Genomic DNA, 5,840 nt, shown 5'->3' with positions numbered 1-5,840 from the left:
AAAGCCTCGTGACAAACCAACATATCTCACGCCTCCACTTTCTGCTCTGCCTTCGCTGTGGAAAGTGTTTTTTCCACAACAAGCTGGAGAAGTCAGGGCATTCCTTGCAAATGTTCTCGGCGTGTCCTCAGCCAGCGCCGGCTTGAGTGGGACTGAGCAGCCAGGCGGGAAGCACAGCTCTCCAGGGGTCCTTGTTCTGGAGCAGGACACCTCTCAGAAAGACCACGGAAAGAAGAGCATGGCTGCTGTCTTAGCCCCAGCTCTTCGCGCAGTTGTCCAGCATTGTGGCATGCAGCACTTTCTCTCCGCTAGTAGGTGCTTGTAACACTTCATCAGCAGTGTCCCAAAGGGCCACCTCCAGCAACATGTTCCCACAAGAAAGATGCACCAAACCAAGGTAGGACAGCCATGGTCCCCCAGCCTGTGCTCCTGGGGCAGACCACGTGCAGGAGTTCTTCCCCGAATGAGCGGCATCCCAGAGCTGACCAGGATACCCCACCTGAGAGCAGGATTCTAGAGCATTAGGACTATGGGAAACACAGACACATGTCTACGTTCATTTCACACAGGATAAACCTGAGGTGCGGAAAGGAGATAAGCCTGTTCAATGTCGGCCAGTGAACAGAGGCTAAGCTGGAACCAGGATGCTTGCTCGGTGCTGATTAAACTCCCCACTGTCCCAGCCACCTCTCTAATATGTCACAAACACCAAACTCCCAGTCCTTAGCAGGCTCTTCTTAATGCCAACCCACAGTCCCTTCCGAGCCCCTGGCCCACCCCACCTGCCTCCCTCCACCCACACAGCCCCACTCCCTGCACCTGGCACAGCTGCACGAGTAGGTCTCCTGACACCCCTGTGCATTCCATCTCCTTGTCCTTGCTTAGCCTGTTCCCCTACTGGGAGTGTCCCCCACCCCGTGCTCATCCTTCTGTCAAATCCCATACTTTGCCCACATTACAGACAGAGAAACTGAGGCTCACAGCATGAAGTGACATGCCTGACATCGCCCTGCTAATTGGTATCACATCAGCTCTCTGACTTCCTCCTAGTCTGTTGCCCTTTTTCTGAGAACTGCATTGTGGAACTTTGGACTACAGCGCTGGAGAGTGGACATGCCCTTTGCTCTCTCCAAAATGGATGGCCCTGAAGTCCCAGCTCCCCTGAGGTCTCCTTCTTTCTGCCTTTGGGGACCACTTAAAGTTCAAGGATGACAGAGGAGGATTCAACAAATTGGCTCAGGCGAGTTAGCCTTAGGTAGACGCTCAGCCCCTGAAATCAGCATTGTATGGAGGAGCCAGGCAGGCCTGGATTTAAACCTTGATGCTGCCACATACTAAAATTGTTACCTTGAGAGACATTGCCAGGCTTTCTGTGCTTCGGTTAACTAGTAAGCAAGGATGGTGACAATACCCACATGTTCCAGTTACTAAGGCTGCAAAACAAATTGTCCCACACGCAGTGTTTTAAAACAACATTCTGCTCATGAAATGATGATTTGGGCAGGGTGTGGCAGGGAAAGCTCACCTCTGCTCCATTCAATGAAAACCAGGGTAACTCAAAGGCTGAGAGTTGGAATCACCTTAGGGCTTGTAAAGGACTGAATGATCTCTCACATAGACTGCAGTCCATTCTAGCTGGACCCTAGCTGGGGCTGTGGGTCAGAATGCCTATGCGTGAGTCCCTAGGCTGCCTCGCAACATGGCGGCTGGGTTCTAAGGCAAGTGTTGTGAGAGGGAGACAGAGATGGACACGGAGAAAGATAAAGACAGAGATAGAGACACAGAGACAGAGATGGAGAAAGACAGAGACAGAGAAAGACAGACAGAGATGCAGAGATTCAGGAAAAAGCCATATCTCCTTCTGCGGCTTAGCCTCAAGAGTCACACTGCATCCTTCCACCACCACATTCTATTTGATGAGGCAGTCTCAGAGGTCCACGCTGGTTCAGGAGGAGGGGGAGAAACAGATTCTGCTTCTTGCAGGGAATGGTGAGGTCCTGGAGGCATGTGAGACCAAACATACTGCTATGTCATTTTTGGAAAATACACAATCGCACTATGTCATTGAATTGTTCAGGAAGCTTCAATGAAATAAGAACTGCGATGGTGCTTGGTACATGGTGGCTATATCCAGTGAGCAGTAGCTATTAATGCGGTTGCTGTTTACAAGAATGCCCAGGAGTCTGGGGACGACAGGTTAGGAACCAATGGCTATTCTTAGAAGATCAAGCTAGAATGTGTCCTCTATACCCAAGCCAAAAAGCTCAAGCGCCTACTTTACAGTCACCCCAATTTGAGTGAACCATGGGCCTATGAGAGGAGCACTAGAACACCATGTTTGTAAGAGTTTTCCACATGCTCCCACCCCACACACCCACCACACCCAACATTATTTCCCAATGTCCCAGATTAGAAGCCAAACCATGCAGTCCTGAACAAGATGCAAAGTACTAAGCAAACCACTTAGAAATGAGAACAGAAACCTCTGCAAGTTGCAGGGCCAATGGAAACACAGTGCAGCTTCTGGAAAGAGGATCAGATGTGCTCCAGGCCAGAAATAATAGTCCCAGCAGTCCATGGCGCTTCCAGCCCACCCAGGGGGCCTGCACTGCCCTGCCCTGGGTCAGACTATGAAGGAAGTGGGGGAGGTGGTCTGTCCTCTCTTAGCAAGTCTCCCCCAACCCCACCAGTGAAGATCATGCCATTAAAATTTTAGCTGAAAAAGAGTCACAAATATTACTGCTCCCAGAAGTATTTATATTTTGATCTCAAGGTACATTTCTCTCTAATGGTGGGAAATCAGGCAAGTGGCAGAGAAGACAAATAAGGGCCCCTCTGAACCCCTCTGAGCCAGCGTCTACACATCACAGCAGTCTTGAGTGTCTAGCAAGCAAGAACAGGCCACAAGGAACAGGAACAAAGATGAGAGAATCATAAATACGATAAATGTTGGGGGCAGAAAGGAGTCTAGATATCATAGCTTACATTCCCTTCGTTTCTCAGAGAATAAAAGCGAGTCCAAAATGGAACCAGGACTGGCTCTGGTTTCTGCTGGTTCCTTGCAGGGAGGGTCAGGACCCCCAGCTTGACGGATCCGGGCAATGAGCCCTCTGGGTCCTGGACCTGTGTCACCTGCTCCAGACGAACTTATTCAGACTTCTTGGAACTGAAGGTACGGGGCGGCAGGAGGGCTGAGATCCCCAGTTCCAGCCCCAAGGGCAGGTCCAGCTTTCTAATTTGCAAGGCCCAGTGTGAAGTGAAAATGCGGAGCCCCTCGTTCAGACATTATTAAGAATTTCAAGACACTGACAGAAGAGCATTAAACCAGGTGTGCGGCCCCGTGATAATGCACAGGTTGCTCGCCCATGAAGCCAGCCTGCCCAGGAGCTTCTTTCGCACCATCTGCTCCACCACAAAAACTATCTGCTTTACCTCCTAAATATCTCTTGAAGCTGTCTCCCCCACTCCCCCAGCTCCATGCCACTGCTCCACTCCAAGCTGCCGCATACACACTCCCTGCCCAGCTACAACCCCTCTGTTCCCTCCCACCTGCTCTCCGTACCGCAGAGTTATCTTTTAAAATGATACTTGTGATGATGTCATCCTCTGTTAAAAACAGTTTGATGTCTTCGCCCTGCGCCGGGAGTAAAAACCAAATGCTTTAAGATGGCCCATGGCACCTGAGTGGTCCAGTCCCTGCCACCAAGGCAAGCTTTGTCTTGGGTTCCCTCTTTCCGGTTCTCTGAGCTTCCGCCACTGCCTCCACACCTCCAGCCAAGTCCATATCCCAGCAAACCCACCACATCCTCCTCACTCCACCAGGACCTCTCATACTACAGATCTCTCCTGCTTAGCCCTTTCCACAAGTGTGATTTCGCCTATGTTTGTGTTGGTTTTGACAAATGCCTGCCCCAAGGGCAGAAGCCGGTCTGGTTGCATTCACCACTGTATCCCTGTGCCTAATACACTGTGTTTGCACAATTCACAGGTGGAAAGATGACTAACGAACCAATGCCTGCCACATACATGGAAATTCCAGGACTGACCATGTGCCAGGCTGGTCATAAGGAGAAAAGGGAAGTCTCCTCAGGTGTAACAAGGTGACAAGGATCACTTCCTTGATCAGATGCTGTGAGGCTTAAATGAGACTGTTCATAGAAAGCACCCGGCGCAGAGAGGTGTTCAGTAAATGTCTATTAAATGTTTGTGGAGGGATGCTGTAAGGCCCAGGACATGGGACATCAGTGGAGCTCTTGCTTCTCGTTCATATCCCTGCCCCCAGGTATCTGGGATTCAAGGAAGAAGCTCTTAGATTCACTTATTTCTACTAGTGGATTAGAGATGTCATGCCTTTTCAAAACTTTCCCAAGGGATATGCACTTGAAGAGGGACGTCTGGTACTAACCTGGGTTGCAACATACCTTTTGGCTGGGCAAAAGTGGGTGGGGAAGGGATGGTTCAAATCCAGTTGGGGCTAGTTCCAAACCCAGGTCACATTCTTTTACACCAGGTTGCCTTTGTGTAGATGTTTCACCTAAATTAACAGACTTTAGCCTAAATTAGGTTTAGCCTGAACTCTAATTCTAATTCTAATCTAATCTAACTCTAATCTAGTTCAGGTTTAGCCTGAACTCTAATCTAATTCTAATCTAACTTTCCGTATCCAGAAAAGCGGGGTGGACTCCCACCCTACCCATACACACAGAGCTGCCCCAGGCTTTGTCCAGCTTTCTTGCTCCTGAAAAGCTTCTTGAAGTTCAGACTCAATGAAAAGATTATTACGTGGTTTGGTCAGCTGGAACAGAAGGTGAGCTGTCACTCCCGGCCAGACCACATGCCAGGGACAGGAGTAGGATGAGGGCTGCCGCTGACTGTCTCCTCCAGCCTTACCTTTCCTTTGCCCTCTCAGGTGGGGTTTGCAGTACCCAGGGTTTTGTCTGGCCTGGCGGCAGCTGGGCATCATAAGATCCCCACCAACAGCTGCCTAGGGTATCCAGAGAGGGGATGTCTACCACTGGCATCTAAATGAGGCTCTAGGCAGGGGGGACTAAACCTGGAAGCAAAGCCTGGCTCCTCTGAGCCTGTATAATTCAGAGTCTGCGGGGAGCCAAACATCCTTTATAAAGAAGGCCAAATCAGAACAACCTCCAGCATTTGTCCTGCTTTTGTTCCTCCTCAGAGGACATTCCGGCCTATTAGATTATTAGAGTTTCAAAAACAACCCCATGAGGTCCACAGGCAGAAATCATTATCTCCATTCCTCCATAAACATGGAGGTGTTTAATAAAATACAACCCTAGCTTCGAGGAATTTATGGCCTAGTGGGAACTCCCAGGAATACATCTATGCAACAGATGTTAACAACACAACTCCCACTATACTGAGGGCACTGTTTCAAGCCCTTGAGATTCAGCTATGAGTAGGGAAGGGTCCCTGCCCTTATGGAGCTTACACTGTAGTGGGGGAGACAGACCATAAACAAATGCACACTTGGAACATTAATATAATAGCAGGAAGTGATAGTACCCTGAAGGAAAAAAAATCAAGGTAAGGAGTAGAGGGAGACTTGAGTTCCTATTTAAGATGAGTTGGTCAGATAAGGCCAATCTCAGGAAGTAACATTGGGCAAGGACTTGATTGAACAAGGAGTGAGCTGTGGGACAATCTGGTAGAAGATTCTAGGCAGAAATAACTGTAAGTGCAAAGGTCCTGAGGCAGATGGTATAGCATGAAGGCCAATGTGGCCAGAGTAGAGTAAACTGAGAGGAGAGTGGTAAGAATGAGGTCATAGAGGTCAACAAGGGTCAGATCTTGTAGGGCCTCATAGGCCAGCAAAAGAG

Source organism: Pteropus vampyrus, unplaced genomic scaffold, assembly GCF_000151845.1.
Source record: "Pteropus vampyrus isolate Shadow unplaced genomic scaffold, Pvam_2.0 Scaffold171, whole genome shotgun sequence".
NCBI classification, from domain to species: Eukaryota; Metazoa; Chordata; class Mammalia; order Chiroptera; family Pteropodidae; genus Pteropus; species Pteropus vampyrus.
This window is presented reverse-complemented; position numbering follows the sequence as displayed.